This window comes from Schistocerca serialis, chromosome 3 (assembly GCF_023864345.2).
Source record: "Schistocerca serialis cubense isolate TAMUIC-IGC-003099 chromosome 3, iqSchSeri2.2, whole genome shotgun sequence".
In the NCBI taxonomy this organism is placed as follows: domain Eukaryota; kingdom Metazoa; phylum Arthropoda; class Insecta; order Orthoptera; family Acrididae; genus Schistocerca; species Schistocerca serialis.
Window position 1 is genome coordinate 117158578 of NC_064640.1, and position 19471 is coordinate 117178048.

The following is a 19471-nucleotide window of genomic DNA, read 5'->3' on the forward strand; positions in this document are numbered from 1 at the left end:
AGAGATGTGAGTAAATGAGAAGACAGCTACCGAAGCGTGTTCTGCTAATACTGTTCCTATTTTAACAAAAGGATTTTCTACACAGAACCAAAGCCAGATGCGACAGAAGGCAAGCTGTGCTTAAAATAGCCTCAGGAATTTGAATTACGAATATCCCCAAATGCACACACACAAACAGAAGCAATCGGCACAGTAGTAACAGATACAAAAAAAATGTCGAGTTTAACGCTACTTATGACAGTGAGTTCTTTTTAATTTATGTGTTATTTACATCCCCCGCCCTTACCTAGAGGGCAGCCTGGCAGCGACCATGTTGCCACTGTTCAGCTTTCGATTACACAAATAAAAACTATAATCGTAATTTAATAAGACGAACATGTGTGTCCTTTTGATGCCGGCCGCTGCGGCCAAGCGGTTGTAGGCATTTCAGTCCGGAACCGCGTGACTGCTCTGGTCGCAGGTTCGAATCCTGCCTCGGGCATGGATGTGTGTGATGTCCTTAGGTTAGTTAGGTTTAAGTTGTTCTAAGTTCTAGGGGACTGATGACCTCAGATGTTGAGTCCCATAGTGCTCAGAGCCATTTGAAACAATTTTTGTTGTTCTCTTGAAGGCGGTTAACATGAAAGACAAATGGTTCAAATGGCTCTGAGCACTATGGGACTTAACTACTGAGGTAATCAGTCCCCTAGAACTTAGAACTACTTAAACCTAACTAACCTAAGGACATCACACACATCCATGCCCGAGGCAGGATTCGAACCTGCGACCGTAGCGGTCACGCGGTTCCAAACTGACGCGCTTAGAACCGCACGGAACATGAAAGACATTGCAAAATTCCAACCATAATTTAAACATTGAGCAAGTGACAATCTGGTACTGGAAATTCAGTGTTTGATTGCATGTGTAATAGCTAAGGCCACAGTTGTATCAAAAGAAGAGAGATGACACATTTTACGTGAAGAAATAACTATGAGAGTGCACTCTTGATTGTCATCCAAATGTATATATGAAAACGAATCCACTAAATGTGTCTCAACCGTTATAGTATGGATGAGACCACCATTTCATGTCAGAAACAACAGATAAGCCGAGGCAATGTGTGAAACTTGGTTCCCTTGCAACAAAAAAGGTGAAGCTGATTTCATCTGCCAAAAAGATTCCAGTGTTCTATGAGAGAAAAATTAGGGTATTCTCAGGTGGTAATTAATGTGCAGAGCATGGATGAGTTCATCAAAGTGGTTATAATCCCCTTCAAAACAGAAGTAGTCTTTCTGAAGTTGTCTTACGGTCTATCGCATGCGAGAGAACTTCTAACAAAGTATGTGATGTGTTAACGCGCCAGGGTAGAGAACAACTCTCAGTGTACACAAATGATGTTAAAAAAAGAAGCAGTAAGGTTAAAATAGTCTTGTAACAAAGGATGTCCATGTTTAACGTTAACAATGATTTTGAGGCTACGACAGGAAGCAAACAGATACTATGTTTGAGTTCAGGTCATGCCTCCAAGAAGCCATGACTACCAGTAATCGGTCGCTAGTTACGGCAACCATTTTGAACACCTATTGTTAATTAAACCAAATCTTTTCACTTTTTTCTTTGTAATGAACGATTCTACTATAGTTATAATGTTCTCTAAATTTGCGGTGTAGCTGATCTGTACTTCTCACGAAAGGAATTCATATGCGGTGCTGAAGAACCTCACAATGGAAAAAATTTAACAAATTACAGCTCTGAAATGTGTGAGATTCGAACACGCAAACTTTTATAGTCGGAAAAAAAACCTTCGGCTACAAAACTTTGTAATCAATTGAATTTTGGAGTCTCGGGATAAGTTTAAACCATGCTTCCCGTTCTTCAGTGCTGCCACGTCGTGCAGTCAATGAGGGGTTCTCTCAAAAATGACAGATCACACTTTATTTTGGGATAGAGAATTTGGTTTTCACATACAAGGACGCATCGCGTGGTGGAGAGCTACAGTGCGAATTTCAGGGTACCCTATTTGGGAAATATCAAGAGTCCCAATGGCCATAGCTGTCCTCACCAACTATATTTCATTTCTCCCCTCCTGCTGCGGTCAGTATATCAGCAGTGCACAGCACACGACCTCGGCCGACGAGTCAGGACACATTGCACTTGTCGGCTCCCCGATTTACAAGGTCGATAAACACCGATAGCTAACAGCACAGAAATTCGTGTAAGCTCTTCCGAGAGCTGTTTTTCACGATGGACAGATATCTGTTACTTCTGGCAACGCAGCAAAATTCAAGATAGCCGCTACTGACGCTGTAAAGTCTGGAGCGTGAGTGAGCGCCGTCGGCAGTGGGCGGCTCTTTTGCACGAAATCGATGATTAGCCGAAACAGAGAAAGAATGATATCACTCAGGATGTCTTCGCAATCTCCCGTAACGCTTTGCAGTGCTTTTCCCTTGCCTCTGGCAGCGCGCAGCACTCCTGATTAAAAGACTGATTCGTCATCGTGTATGTAATACTAGCGTTATCGTTGTGAAAAAGCGAACGCCTTTAGTCATGTTATTTCATAATTCTGTTTTTGAATTTTTCTTCTGATAGTAGGCTGAAGCCCGTGTCTTAATGAGCAGAACTTGTTTCAAAGTATACACGTTTTAGAGAGAGACAGAGAGACTCTGTATTCATGGTCTACTTTTATTTCGATCCATATTTTATCAGAGAAGCATGTATGATATTTTAATCTTCAGCGCTCAGTTTCGTCAGCGCATTATGCAGGGGCTTTGCGCTTTGGGACGTGGTTTTTAAGGTTTCGATCTTCTGAATATGTCTCATTAAGGTAAAACGCCTAAATTCTGTATTTAATGCTAGGATTCGGCATTGCCGTTCCCGTCTGTCACGAATGACAACATGAAGGCAGTCCCTCATTTCACGTTTAGGTAATCAAAGAGTTTTCTGTCCGCTACAGAAGAAGCAATCATGCTAAAAGGCTGTCAACTTTTATAATGAATTTATACGCACCGATAATAACTTAATTAGTTCGTAAAATGATCATTATTCTCTAACAAAGCATAGAGAGAAAGTTAGTGCATCCCTTGTACATAATGTTGGCAATTTCGGTAGCATAATCGTGCTTCTCCTATACTATGGCTTGCAAAAAAATGGTTCAAATGGCTCTGAGCACTATGGGACTCAACATCTGAGGTCATCAGTCCCCTAGAACTTAGAACTACTTAAACCTTACTAACTTAAGGACATCACACACATCCACGCCCGAGGTAGGATTCGAACCTGTGACCGTAGCAGTCGCGCGGTTCCGGACTGAAGTGCCTATAACCGCGGCCGACTGTGACTTGCAGTTCATGGCTCTGCATTCCTTCTAAATGTTAGTTATAGTATGTTTAATGCAAAACACGTACCTTCGAGACCAAAACTCTGTTACAACAATCTAACACTTTGACTTAGATACAAACAATGCTTCCTACGTAAGATTAGATATTAATGTGAAATATTCCATTTTGACAAATATTTGAGAACGATTTGTAAGGCCTGGGGAGCTGATGTCATTACTTCACGAGTCGATCTCATTAGTCGCTTCACCTGTTTCTGATCTTCTTAGGTGTGCTTACGCAGCGCTTTAACTTTGAGACCGATTAAACGGGGCAGGTGACAGATTGTTCACCGCGCTACCTTGTTATTGGCCTATTTAGTCTTCGTGGCGTACCGCAATTAGGTACTAATGATCAGACCCAACAGTTTTGCCGTAACAACTGCTTCCCGTTTTTTTCGGTGTTACCATCGGAAAATTTTTGAGCGTTATTCATTGGAAAAACCATTTGACTGCAAGCCAGTAACACGGCGACAGCACTGCCTAAAGCCAAATAAAATAAACAGACACATCAAAGATTTATTCTTAGTGTAACCAAATGAAATTATTATTCATATCGCTAAACAACAATACCATCTCTCTCTAAAGGTTTATTACAATAATTTGTACATTTGCAAACATTATCTGTATAAGGATAAATGATGACCTACATTCTCATGAACTGCTATATTCGCAGAAAATGTTGGGAACTTAAATCTCAAAAACTACCTCTTTCCATTTGTTTGGTGATCCAGCTGTTGATTTAACTGTTCCATAGCAATGAAACATTGAATTGATGCTCCTGTTATATGTTCCTCAATAAGCAGTGGAGTACTCTGTTCTTAATTATTGCAACATCGCACGGATGTGTCTTCGCTAGTAATTATATTTTTGTCGCATATTTTGATGAGATTTTATGACTATTTCTGAAGACAAATTGTTCTTTAAAAAATAAACGTGCCGTCACAAAGACAACCTTTATGACAGTGATTATATCTCAGCCACTCTTTTTATTCCACAATATAATTGTTAGTTGTGAAGCCCATTTGCAGAAAAAACGTTAAGAGAGGCAATGCATAACAATTTACAACGAAATCTCCAAAAACTTTGTAGTTAAGCGAGCCCAAAATCATTAACATGCTCACAAGCAGCTTGTACAACTATGATGACTTGCACATTTCCCGTTTTCTGTGGGAAACCGACTTATGAATAATCTTTTTACCAAAGGAAATTGACAAGTACATTATTATATGACATGTTTCCGACACCTAATAGAAAATGAATATGGGTGCATCCATCATTCGCCTGTATGGTGACCAAGCTGAGACACTTTACATTAAGTGTCTGAATGTCTTTGGAGGAATAGCATCACATACTTCCTCCAACACCAGAAACTGAAGAAGGTAGCGACGCTGGACGCTGGGTTCTGGAGCGCAGTCGATGTTGTAACTCCTCTTAAAAGTATGAAGTCGAGACTTGACGGTACAGTCCATTTCAATAATATTATTGTGCACAAACCATTGCCTCTAGAACTCACTGTAATGTTGGTATAAATAAACATCGTCTCTCAAGTGTTCCTGTAATATACGCAGTACCCAAGTTTTTACAAGGTGTTCATATCCTTCTGCATTTAGCGTTTTCTTAATTGCAGTAAGGGTACCATACAGTAACTGGGAAAAACACCCCCAGACTGTAACAGCGCCTCCTCGGTACTTCACTGTACACATGATGGCAGGAAAAGTTTTCCAGGAATTCGCCAAACCCAAACCCTTACTTCGGATTGACACAGCGTATAGCGTAATCCATGACTCCAAATCACTCGTTTCCAGTCATGCATTGTCCAGTGGCGTCATCTAAAGCGCCACTTAGCATTCACTAAAGAAGTTTGTGGCTTATGAGAAGCTAATCGACCATGGTTCTCCATTCTTTTTCATTCCCTTCGCACAGTCATTGTGCTATGTAGATAACTGGTAGCACTCTGCCGGCCCGGCTGGCCGAACGGTTCTAGGCGCTACAGTCTGGAACCGCGCGACCGCTACGGTCGCAGGTTCGAATCCTGCCTCGGGCATGCATGTGTGTGACGTCCTTAGGTTAGTTAGGTTTAAGTAGTTCTAAGTCTAGGGGACTGATGACCTCAGATGTAAAGTCCCATAGCGCTTAGAGCCATTTGAACCATTTGTTAGCACTCTGGAACTCGCGAGTGACTCCTTCCGCTGATTTCATGCGATTTCTTACAGCCACCACATGCGATACTCGACGTTTCTGCGAGCAAATGAGATCTGTCTATACATGATTTAGCTGTAGTTATTCCTTAGAGTTTCCACTTCACAATCACATAATCAACAGTCGACTTGCGTAGTTTTAGAAATGTTGAAATGTGCCTGTTTTGTTTGTGGGGCGCTCAATTGCGCAGTTATCAGTGCCCGTACAAAGTCACAATCTTTACACAATCCAATCTCGCCACGTTCACGAATGATGATGAAATGATGAGGACAAGACAAACATCCAGTCCCTGGGTAGAGAAAATCCCCAACCCGGCCGGGAAACGAACCCGGACCCCCTTGAACCAGAGGCAGCAACGCTAGCCCTTTAGACCACGAGGTGCAGACGAAATTTCCCAGATGGATTTATTACTTAGTTGATATCCAATGACTATTCCACGTTCGAAGTCATTGACCTCTCCTGACCGACCCATTCTGCTGTCACTGCTTCTCTATTGACAACACAGTACGATCATCTCTTTTCATACTCGCGGCTCCGACTCCCAAGACACGTAGTGATCGGTTCCGCATTACATGGTAGTCACTGGCTACTTTTGGTCAGACAGTGTACAACCACCTGTGTCAGAGGTAAATGTGAACCTCCATTCTCAGTGTAGTTCAGTAGATAGCGCTGTGTCTTCAGTCGGAAACGTGACAAATGCGGCTATTGTAGACTGTTCCGGCTGTCAACGTGCTGTGAACGGCCATCTCAAGCTGCCCAATTCTCGTACACAACACTGAACTGCTAGTAGTCGGATGCAAAACACTACTATATTATGACCAATGCTTGTAAGTTAAGGCTCTTAGGTTACGCCACCACTTCTACCCCGCTCCCCTTCCCAATAAGAATGTAACGGAAATACGCAACTGTGATGGCTTTGTCGACCCTGCCAGCGTGAAACCGTCTCCACGCTGTCAAAGCGTTCTCCAGGCGACAATTACAAAATAGAAATACCGACCTCCAGCACCGTGGTGCGCTAAGATGGCGGGCAGGGGAACACATGGAATGAAACGTAGGTCAATGGAATTGGGTTCTCTTCACTGACGTCTGGCGACAGTGCGGAAGTGACCACGTACCAATGTGGACATAGGTATGTGGTGCCACGTGTTCAGCAAGGAGTGCGTCAGTAATACACAGCCTGACAAAAAAAGTAGAGCACCTAGAAGGGTAGGTGAAAACTCAGTGTAACTTTACGGTTTGAGAGGTGTATCATGTATTTCAGCGATGTTTTATAGGAGGCAGGTCTCTGGATCTCACTGGCCAAAGGAATAACTCAACATCAAGCAAAAACCGAGCGAGGTGGCGCAGTGGTTAGCATACTGGATTCGCATTCGGAAGGACGGCGGTTCAATCCAGCGTCTGGCCTTCCTGATTTGGTTTTCCGTGATTTTCCTAATCGATTTATGCAAATGCTGGGATGGTTCCTTTTGAAAGGGCACGGCCGACTTCCTTCCCCTTCCTGAATCCGATGATACCGATGACCTCGTTGTTTGGTCTCTTCCGCCAAATCAACCCAACTCAATCACGCAGACAGTTCATGGGGATACGTGCCAGGTGTTGACGAGCGTTGTCCTGTTGAAAAATGGCACGACGATAATGTGGCATGAGAACTTACATAAGACGACGCTGGATATCCGTAATATACCGTCGTGCCGTCAGAGTTACCTCAACCGCTACTAGCTCTGACCAAAGTCATACGCAATGGCTCTCCACACCATGACGTCAGGAGTAACTCCGCTGGGTCTGTCCAAAATATTGGATGACTGGGACCTCTCAACTGGTCACCGCCACACTCGGGCGACGGTCGTCATCCGAGGTATCGCAAAATCTACGATTCATCGCTGAACACAGTGCGACGTCATTCATCAGTAGTTCATGTTTCCCAGCCACGACACCACTCCAGACACAGCCGTTCGTGTGGTGGTGTTAACTGCAGTCTACGCTTACAACGGCAGTCCCATAGCTCGACTGCTGCTTGTCCCCAATCAATGGTGTGGGATGATACAGAATGTTACAGGAGGTTTTCGGATAGCACCTGCAGATTTAAAGTAGTTATTACGTTACTGGTGCACAGTGCGGCCATTCTCCCATATGGTGGACAGACGTGGTGATCTTTATGACAAAAATTATCGCCCTGAAGTTCCCTAGCGGTCCAGCACTGGGACACTGTCACACCCGAATGCCCCACAAATCTGGATATTGCACAGTTCGACCGGCCGACCAATTGGACAACAGCTATTACATCCCTTTCAAACTCTGCCAACGCTGATAAGCGTGTCTCACACGCGTAATTAACATCTATGTATCTTTGACGGTGATGACTCAAAATCTGACGTTGTTCAGGCCCCTTATATATCCTATCAGAGGCGGTGAAAATACTAAACACGAACAACACTATTGCACTCTGGCACCCGGCCTACCAGTCACAAATAATTGCATTTTCAGTCATTTACATACCCAATGTGAGTGTGTGTGTGTGTGTGGGGGTGTGTGCGTGTGTGCTTGTGTGCTTGTGTGCGTGTGTGCTTGTGTGCGTGTGTGTGTGTGTTCAGGAAGTTACAGTAACATCAGACCATGCCTTCTAATTCCTTCAGGTTCTTCGTCAGCCAGGGTATTTTGGACCAGTATTACGTAACGACGTCAGACGTCCCTCGTATCTATCGGCGGTGAAGTCCGACACAAGATTCTCCAATTTATTGTACGAGCCTGCATAAAACATTCGGATGATTGGTTCATCTTGCAAGACTATAATGCAAGAACACACCACGCCTACCGCGTTGACAGCTACCCCCTATAGCCAGAAATCAGCTGAGTGGAGTGGTCTACGGTATCTGCTGACGTGAATCCGATTAAGTATGCTAGGCTAGGTAACAGACTTTGTTTCACCCGATGACATATGCGGTTGGATAGATAGTTTTCTAACAGACAGGGAGCAGTATGTCGTCCTGAACGGGGTGACTTCAACACACACAAGCGTAACTTCATGTGTGCCCCAGGGCAGTGTAATAGTTCAGCTGCTTTTTACGATTTACATAAAAGATCTGGTTGATGGCATTGACAGCGACGTTAGACTGTTTGCCGATGATGCTATAGTCTACAGGAAAGTAGTATCACACGAAAGTTGTGGACAAATCAACGAGCTTTTGCAGAAAAGAAATGCGTGGTGTAATGACTGGCAGTTATCTCTCAATATTAATAAGTGTAACCTGCTGCGTATAACAAGGCGAAAATCCCCTTTAATGTACGAGTACAAAATAAATGCCCAGTCTTTGGAAGCGGCAACATCCGTCAAGTATCTGGGTGTGACTGTTCGAAGTGACCTCAAATGGAATTATCAGATTACACAAGTAACGGGCAACGCGAACTCTAGATTGCGGTTTATTGGTAGAATCCTGAAGCGATGCAGTCCTTCAACAAAGGAAATAGCTTACTATACGTTAGTTCGTCCAGTCTTAGAGTAGTGTTCGTCTGTATGGGACCCTTACCTTTTGTGTCTGATTCAAGAGGTTGAGAAGGTTCAAAGAAGAGCGGCAAGATTCGTGACAGGTTCATTTAGCCATGGCGAGAGCGGCAAGATTCGTGACAGGTACATTTAGCCATGGCGAGAGCGTTACAAACCTCATCGAAAGTTTGAAGTGGGACACACTTGCAGATAGACGGCGCGCTAAGCGGAAGGGGCTGCTCACTAAATTCCGAAATCCGACCTTCGCCGTGGATGTAGAGCATATATTATTACCACCAACTTTCAAATCGCGCAGTGATCACCATTCAAAGATAAGGGAAATTAGAGCTCGTGCTAAGGCGTTCAGACACTCGTTTTTCCCTCGCGCGATCCGCGAGTGGAACAGACGGGGGGAAATATGACTTTGGCGCGAATTGTGCCCTCCGCCACACACCGCTTGGTGGCTAGCGGAGCATATACGTAGATGTAGATATGTAGGTGTAGAACTGAAACATGCAGCAGTGCGTCGTAGCAGAAACCCCTTTTCTCACACTCGCTGGGCTGAGGAAAGCCGCCTTCAAAGAGTGCGAAAGGACTGATTAAGGACGTCTCGACATCCTTGTGCAGAACATGCCAAGGAGGATGCAAGAACGTTACAACACATCGGATGGAGTAACCCTGAGTGTTAACCAGCATCAGATTTTGTTTTCATGAATGTACAGAAACGCATACACTCGAATAAACTGCGTTTCGGAGCCGGTACTTCTCAATCAAGTAGCTCCTCAGTCTGCCTCATAAGGGTCCGCTTGCCAACAGCTCTCGGCAGACCGGATGGTCACCCATCCAAGTGCTAGCCCAGCCCGACAACGCTTAACTTCGGTGATCTGACGGCAACCGGTGTTACCACTGTGGCAAGGCCATTGGCTATTTTGTTTATTAATTTGTTTATATTTCACAGTATAGTTACTTTTTATTCTGTAAGGTTCATCCTTTCATTCACTAGTCTGATTGGACATAAAGCCAAATACGTTCGGTGACATGCAGGTGGTGAAAACCATTTTCTGAGCTTTTTATTTGAGTTCATGTTCAAGCGCAGTATCGATACGAGGAAGGAGAAGATTCTGCCCCTTGAACAGCGAAAGACTTTAGAAACAGTGATGCAAAGCTGAGCACAACGTAAAAACTGAAAAAAAACCGTACCACAAAATAAGGATCAAGGAAGTTATTTCTGTGACTTGTCAGCTCAACTGTGCTATCCTACCGTATTTTCTGTATAGTAGCGTAAAAATTATTGTGCAGCGCCTTGTTCAGAATCGTTAAAAGTAACAATTGTTCGATGAAATTCAATAATGTATTTTCGAAAGCATCCAAGTCGGATGACAGTATTCCGACGTTCCACTAAATCTCATTGTGTATACGTCGATAGTGTATAGGTTGCGCAAGTCGTCTAATGACGTGAAAAACTTCGCCAAGTTACAACCAACGCCACCAGTCCGTAATGTTGATCACTAACTAACAATGTATTAGTAACAATAGCGGAGGAAACAAGTACGCTTACTAAACGTACATTAAATTGGAATCGCTTTCTGCCCTATCTCAGGAAGTATATTTTACACGATCGTACATGAAAACGATGTGGACACTGCGAGATTAGCGTTACGTAATCCACTCACAGAGTCCCCTACAAGAGTGCAAGCTGCCTTCCCGTCACTAACGCTATTCATTCCCGAGAGTTAAGTACCAAACCAATTCTCCGTGCCTCGCGGAGGGAGGGCATGAAACGATCCTTATGACGATCGTCAGCCGGACAATATCGTTAAACTTTGCGGTACCATTGAAGAGGAATACGCTGCGTGCCGGTACGGCGTCCCATTCTGTCCCTTATCTCCTGCCATTATCATTACCATAAAACAACACTATCTTATACGCTCAATCACTGAAGTCAACTGCTTTAAACAGACACTGTCAAAGCCCCTAGCTATACTAAACCGACATAAAAATTTCTCAGTTTAACAGTGAGCCAATAGAAAGTGGTACAGGTACCTTCTCATCCGAGACTGCGCTAGTTAAGCTAATCCTCTCGTTGATTATCTTAATGAATCGGCGGGTAGGATTTCCTCCTACCTGTTTTCTATTAATCTCTCATAGATGACTTTTTCCACGAAGCAGTTATTTTAGTGTACTGGATTCTTCAGATGATGCAAGCAGGCTACCTGTGATTATAAGTGGACGAGCGGATAGCTATTTTACTTGAAATTTGTCCCGGGATGCTATTACGATGCATTTATTAGAAAATATCGTAAAACAGTAACAGTTTAATATTTCGAAACGAATTCTCTCAAAAAGATAATAAAATTCGAGAGGATGGTAAGACCGACTATCACTTAAGAACAAATTCTGACGACATCGCCAAGTGGTGAGATTGGCGTGCGACCGAAATCTTTTGCTTGCATCGTAAAACTTCGTAGCTCTTCGTACATCTTCGGTAATTTAACTACATTCATTTGTCTACTTAATTAACTGGTTTACCGCACACCGATGCTATGGTATAAAAGCATTGATGACACGATCGGGCCGCTGTGGCCCAGTGGTTCTACGCGCTACAGTCCGGAACCGCGCTGCTGCTACGGTCGCAGGTTCGACTCCTGCCTCGGGCATGGATGTGTGTGATGTCCTTAGGTTAGTTAGGTTTAATTTGTTCTAAGTCTAGGGGACTGATGACCTCAGATGGAAAGTCCCATAGTGCTTACAGCCATTTTGAACCTGATGACACGTAGACTCCTCCTAGTATTTTCTATGTCAAAAGTGGACTTTAATAACTAATATTTAACAAAGAAAATTCTGAGTTTCTCGCCAGAACACCAGTGGTTCTCCTACGTATTGAATGCCAAGTAAAATACGGTCTCGAGGCTCACGTACTTCTCCCCACTCTGCCGGCCGGAGTGGCCGAGCGGTTAAAGGCGCTACAGTCTGGATCCGCACGACCGCTACGGTCGCAGGTTCGAATCCTGCCTCGGGCATGGATGTGTGTGATGTCCTTAGGTTAGTTAGGTTTAAGTAGTTCTAAGTTCTAGGGGACTTATGACCACAGCAGTTGAATCCCATAGTGCTCAGAGCCATTTGAACCATTTTTTCTCCCCACTCTGAAGATTCACTACCGTGCTATATGATTCACTCGTCACCACTACATTTGTGGGAACCAGCTTCCTACCCATTTCCATCGTATTCTGCAGGACTGCTTAAGGCAACAAATGACTTCTGCTATCTGCCGAGTTCTAATAAACATAAAATTCAGAAAACAGAATATATTCAATATCAGGAGAAACTTCATGAGACACCACACTATTTCTTCACGAAGTGAAAGTTTTAGTGTCTGCGAAAAAAGAAACCTAGAGATTACTTATTTGCTTTATGTCGGAGAGATCAAATATCCTGAGTCTACAGTGCAGTAATAATGAATTCTATTTACCTGCACAAGTTTTACACTCTGCTACATTTACAACAGTCGTTCAAAATGGCTTCCCCCAGCGCAGGCATGTCATCGTCAGAGAAAGTTCTGTCGTACTCGTTCTAATATCGACGATGTCGTTTAAACAGTGTCGCAGTCTGCGACAATTCTTGTCAGGAGATCCCCTTTAGTCTCGACAAGCGTCTCGTACAGAGATGCAATATGCACATACGTTATGAACACCTTAACGCACGTATACCTTTGTACATATTCTATGTAAACTACCATCTAGGTGAAAACATCTGTAATATGTATAAGGATTGCAAGTTGAACTAAGTGGCAATAACGCCATAAGCATATAGTACGAAAGAACAATAAACTCTAAGGGGTACCAAGAATTAAGTATTCTTTAAACTGTAGTACTGTGAACTATGTTACACTGCAGCCCTACGACGCGAAAATCTACAATCATCTGTTCCTGCAACATACATTTCACATTATTGTGCTAATGTTACGGAGATACGTACCCAATGGCGTTCTTCCCGCGGACCATTTATAGCTCGAGCAGGAAGAAAGAAATGGTACTTGAATGGTATGCACTCTCCATTACACATCGTATGATGATTCACAGAGTGGAAGTGTAAATGTTGATGTTACATGAATGTAAAGACACGCCCCGAGCGAGGTCGCGTAGTGACGCTTACGATGGTGTGGGATTCAAAACCTTAAACAGCTATCTTAATAACGTTTAATGCTATTCCGTAAATCACTGCAGGTGAATGCTGGAGTGGTTCCTTCAAAATGACAACGGCCATTCCTCCCACTATTTTTGTGCAATCCGAGGTAGTGCTCCGTCTCTAACGATGCCAACATTCAAATTGTCGCTATATCGCCTTTATCACTTAAGGCGCCTTTAGATTTAGTATCTGTCACGGAGCACTTCCAAAATAAAGTACGAGTGATGATTTCTGCGCATTCTGAGCAGTTAGACTGAAGAAACCGCATCCTCCTAGTAAATTCTCGGCTAAACACATGTACTAATGTTTGATACGATCTGAACGTCCGCAAGCATTGTGATAGCGATCTATTTATTACCTTCAACCATATCCCTTACACAAATACCTCTAACTGGAAACTCTGGATGCAAATGGGCTGTCCGACAAAAGGGGTACAAACGTTAATTGTACGGGAACTGAGCGTGCTATCTAGATTTACCTCTACCGATAGCTGAATATGAGGTGTAATCGTCTGTGGGCATTGTCACACTTCATCGACTATCCCTAGCTCGGCACGCGAGAAGAGTGGTTCAAAAGGGTTAGAGGATGTGTGTGCATGTAGTGAGTAGATATTCGGAAATGCAAATGCAGTTAATCACTTCAGCGTCAGCTAAAAACTGTTCGTAATCAAATTATTTGTCTTTTGTGTGTATGTGTGTGTTTGTTTGTGTGTGTGTGTGTGTGTGTGTGTGTGTGTGTGTGTGTGTGTGTGTGTGTGTGTACGACACATTCTATCTACAGGTCAAGGTGATAAAAAATCAGGCTAGCATCTTGCAGAATGATGACAACTGTGTCCCTGCCAGCCACAAAACTGTAACTTCTTGTAAAAATGGTAATCGTAGTGAACATTTTGCATATTTTATTAGGAAAGATTTCAGATCAAGTTAACATGAAATTGATAAAACAGTGCTCTTCAGTCTAATGCAGTGTATGTTGCAGTGTAATGTCACCACTGGCATCCAAGAAAGCCATAAACCTCGAAATCGACCCATTCAAATACTAAATGATGCTCAACGGCATTTAATGCTATTTTTGTAACAGTTCCCATTATTTGCAAGAATGCTGACCACAAATACTGCATAGTATTTTAACCCGGCGATTTCGAAAGCTCTTGAGAGTAACTTATTCCATTCTCAAGGCCACAAAATCGGCGTTACTGTCAGCGTGACTGGGATTATCATCATCTCTGAAGATACACATCCCCTCTGTGAATAATGAATACGTCACTGAATGAACTACTAAGTTTTTATAGACCTCTCACTGTAGCTATAGAACCCAGAGAAAATCATGACATGCGTACCCGTACCACTGAGGAAGCTCCACTTAGCAATTAGAAATCTGACACATTGTACCACACTGCATGCTCCCACTCTCGGTAGTGCAGAGTTTGTGCCTTCTTGCCTCACCAAAGCATCTTGTTTGTATTCACCAATTTTAAAACAGGTTACCAATAGATATTTGTTTGTATTTTATCCGGTTTCTATCGGACAATGTTACTTCGCACTGTATTCCTTAGGCGTATCTTAAGTTCTGGAGGCACTGCCATGGAATTCGTCATCCTACACGTAATATCTTCTGAAGGGTGTCTTATAGTTTCTTTCAATTGTACCGATCTCTCGTATCGCACCACGAAGAAGATAATTTTCACTTGCTAAACTTTTTTTTTTACTGTTTCAACAGTATTTTGCTTCCATCAACGTTGTAGAATTTCGTTTAAGCGTGGGACTGTGTTATACCGGTATCTCTACAGTCAATGTTTCACGTCTCATTTGCGTGAATGAGTATAGTAACATCTGCTTGTTTTCTCGAGAAACTGATGCCATCTTGATTTCTTATGATAATTAATACAATTTGTTTCTTTTTTCTCGACACAACTAACACCATCTTACTTTCCCGAAAATCATAAACATCATCTGTAATTTTATCTCAAAATTTCGAACCTCATCCTGTTCATATGCTAATCGTTAACGTTACTTTTGCTTTTATCTTGAGAGGACTGGCACCGTCGTACTTTTCTAAATCACTTCGTTAAATCTGACTTGAGGTCGTTTAAGAAACTTCTGGTTTTATCTTGAATCAATTGGCACTGTCTTACTTTTCTAAATCGTTTCGTAGAATCTGACTTGTGGTGCGTATTCTGTATTTCGAAGGCATAAACGTTTCATTCAAGACGGTGCCTTTCATGTCTGCACACATTCCCACAATGCGAAAGAAGAGAAATATAAAAATATTTTCTCCGCTCATTAATTATTCAGCTGTGCTTCAGCAGAATATAATTTGCAGAAATTTAAGTTCATAGTGGCCAAAATAAAATTTTCCGTGCTGAAAAATAATCTACTGAACGACTTTCACTTACAGCCTGTACGATATGCGACACCATAGGCAATTATCCTAGTTCCTGGATAAAAACAAACAGATTTTTTAACTACTGTCATTTGTTTTAGATCACAAGGACTGCTAACTATCAAACTACAATGCCGAAGTTCCCGTATGCATGTGAATACGGATGTCCTCTCAGAAAAGCATAAACAAATAGCGTTATTTCAAGTTTTACAGTAAAAAGAGCAAATTACTTCTTCCCGACTTCAAAACTAACGCTTTTTTAAGTAGAGAATGCAGAAGAGGATTGTATTCACGTGAATTGTAGCGACACACACGTCAGCGTTATTAAGGAAGCGGCGTCCTGATTTATGGACTAAGTGCAGAGCAGAGCCAGGAAATGAGTTGGCCGCCCGGCGCGCTAATCTGCCCGCCTGATGTGTTCGGGGCGTCGACGGCCAGGTCGTTAGAGACGCGCTCACTAATCCCTCCGAAATCGCGTTGTCTGCCGGCAGATGTCTCCACCAAATGAACTGCAATTCATTTCGTGCAAAAATTTAAAGGAGACTGGATATGAGGAGCTGCGTCGAGTGAGTGTTTTAATATCGCGGAAAGAAACAAAGCGAAAGTGCTTTTTCCCGAGAGCTCGCAGCAATTAAATTGGTGTAATGGACGCCGTGCTAATTTGCACATCAAAACAGCGTCATTATCATACCAATAGCGCAGTTAAACGGTTTCTCAAGTATGAAAAAAAAAAAAAAATAGCAGCGTAAATGGAAGACAAGAAAAACATACTATACATGGTCTCGTAAACCAACGGCTACATTTTTTCTGCGTTTTTGATTTCTAGGTCACAAGGGCGTTTAATTGAGTAAAGATGTAATTACATACGCAGTATGTGGAAAACATGTCATATATACCTACAGCAGGCATAAATGGTCAAAACTAGAAGATAAGTTTTCTACATTATATGTCGAGAAACCAATACCTGTTGAGATATTGGCCATGTGTGCTCTCATTCCCGTCTGTCTGTTACGTAGAAGTAGACACTATAGGCAGTGCTTCATGTGGTTACCACGTATCCTGTCACAGTCTTCAACCTTTCTTCACAATAAACCTCTTACTCCTTCGTATATACCTGGCTCCGTTAGGATTGCGTCGCGTGGCTTGGTCACTCTCGTCTTTAATGTTTGCACGCTGTCAGCCAACTTTAAACGTAAAGTCACCATACTGGGAATGGAATATGTACTTTAGGTAACGTTAGTGTAAGTTTTACGTATTGTCTAAATTTGTAGCTTTTGCAGTGCGTGTTCTGACGATGCTCTTGTTCATTCGAAGAGCGAAAAAATGCTAACCGCGACTTGTGGTTGTTTTCAAAACCTTATTTGACAAACGTTTGAATACATATTTTTCACGCCGGCTGAAGAAAGGCAACGCGTCATGTATGCTGTGGCGCAGCTATTTGGCGCCGTACTTTCTTCTCCGGCAAATCCCCGATTATATTCTTCGATATAATTTTGTTTAATAGTAGGGGCACCGAGCGAGGTGACGCAGTGGTTAGACAGTGGACTCGCATTCGGGAGGACGACGGTTCAATCCCGCGTCCGGCCATCCTGATTTAGGTTTTCCGTGATTTCCCTAAATCACTCCAGGCAAATGCCGGGATGGTTCCTCTGAAAGGACACGGCCGACTTCCTTCCCAATCCTTCCCTAATCCGATGAGACCGATGACCACGCTGTCTGGTCTCTTTCCCCAAAACAACCAACCAACCAATAGTAGGGGCAATAATAAAGTTTTAATTACAATCCAATCAGACCATTGATAAAGGGGAGATGGCTGCAGCATAACCTTTTGTCCTCTCTAGCAGTATGCTACGGTACTGCGGAGCGCGAATTTCAGTGTGAACTATGATTGCAGGCATTTACCTACACGCAAACAAAAAATTAATTACGGAATTTTATTTTACGGAGGTGATCGTCAAAACTTTACGATTACACCTTGTATCATCAGGACTTGGCTTTTTTCGTGGATACGGCATGACATATCGCACTCCAGTAAGGACAGTAACACAGCTCAAAACTACAATACTTGAGAAAAATCAACTTCAAGAATTTTACAGAACTTACATTGAAAAAGTATAAGCTTCCTTTAAATTTCAAGTAAGTATTTTTCCCAGTAAATTACATTACATTCAATGCAATAGTAATATGGAAATGTACTTCTGTTCTTGTCGAATGTGAGGTAATTATTATTAAATAGTTCTTTGAGTTGGAACACTTTATCTGTTTTATAAAAACATTTTGCAATCTTTTGCCACTTTTCAACCCCCCAAAAATATATCTATATATATTTTTACTGACTGATATAAAACGACATTTGAACGTCCATAAAGAAAAATTAGTATTTAAGTTCGAATGAAAAATGAAGAATAGGTTGAAATGTTTCTATTAGAAAAATACAAAATGCAAAATTACAATTTATGAAAATTAATACAATTTAGTAGAAAATATCAATTAAGTGCAATGTAAGGAACACAGCTTACGAAAACACAGAATCATAAATGGGTTCATGTAATGTAGGGACGCTTTTCACCGAGAAAAGGGATTCAATATGAGCTTCCTTTATGGTAGAAATTTCCATTTTTTCTTGTTCGCTGCACCGCATAAAATTTCGTAATATTTACAACAGCCGTAATTGTTAAATACTATCTGTTCCTTAGGACATGAATGCATGTCTGAAGAACATTGTAATGTCTGTAAGATGCAGACATTTCATAAGTACAGATATAGTAATAATCAATCATATTAAAAAGTACTTTCCACTTACCTTACACATGGAAAGTGTCACAATTCAGAATGAGCCTCTCTTCTTGAATGACCCATGCGCACATGCTAGTAGCAACGCTGAAGTGACACTGTTCTTTCGGGGCGAAACATGAAGTAGTCTACAACGAAACTGACAAAACTTCTCTGAAGTGGACAAATTGCAACATAGAGCTATGACGTTTCTTGTGCACGTTGGGACACTTCCCGCGTATTTTTCAGTGATACAAACAAAAACTGCCGTTTTTTTCCTTGCGTCATTTTTCTTTCCGGAATGCGATACGATCTCTGAGTATCATTAGTTGCCACAATCAGTGGTTCTGCTCCTATTTATCACTTCCTGTCACACTGATATTTAGCCAACCATGTCCGGTTTGCATGTCGGCTTGTCCTACGTGCCATAAAACTCCTCCTCACAGAGAATTATGGACCCTACAAGTTGCGCCATTTCTACAGAGCCAGAGTACTGTTGTCAAATCCATCTTATTTCAAACAACTGCAAAGTTTACAGGGTGATGGCGGAAGTAACAAACAATAGTCGTTCCCGGGTTCGATTCCCGGTGGGGTCAGGGATTTTCTCTGCCTCGTGATGGCTGGGTGTTGTGTGATGTCCTTAGGTTAGTTAGGTTCAAGTAGTTCTAAGTTCTATGGGACTGATGACCATAGATGTTAAGTCACATAGTGCTCAGAGCCATTTGAACCATTTTGAACAATAGTCTTATCCCTTATAACCTTTTTCAACGAGAGAATACGAACTGCTTTGAACTTTACTCGCTTCCCATAAGAGTCATGATCTTTTCATTACATCTTTGGTCGACGTAAAAACATGTTTTTCATGCTTCATGTGCACTTTTCAAAAACGGTTCAAATTGCTCTGAGCACTATGGGACTTAACATCTGAGGTCATCAGTCCCCTAGAACTTAGAACTACTTAAACCTAACTAACCTAAGGACATCACACACATCCATGCCCGAGGCAGGATTCGAACCTGCGACCGTAGCAGTCGCGCGGTTCCAGACTGAAGCGCCTAGAACCGTTCGGCCACCGCGGCCGGCTTGTGCACTTTTGT

General features: G+C 42.4%; 1 pseudogene; it reads right to left on the minus strand.

The window, feature by feature from the left end:
• Positions 1-9842: 9842 nt before the first annotated feature.
• LOC126472310 (5S ribosomal RNA) lies at positions 9843-9960 on the minus strand (annotated as a pseudogene).
• Positions 9961-19471: the final 9511 nt, after the last annotated feature.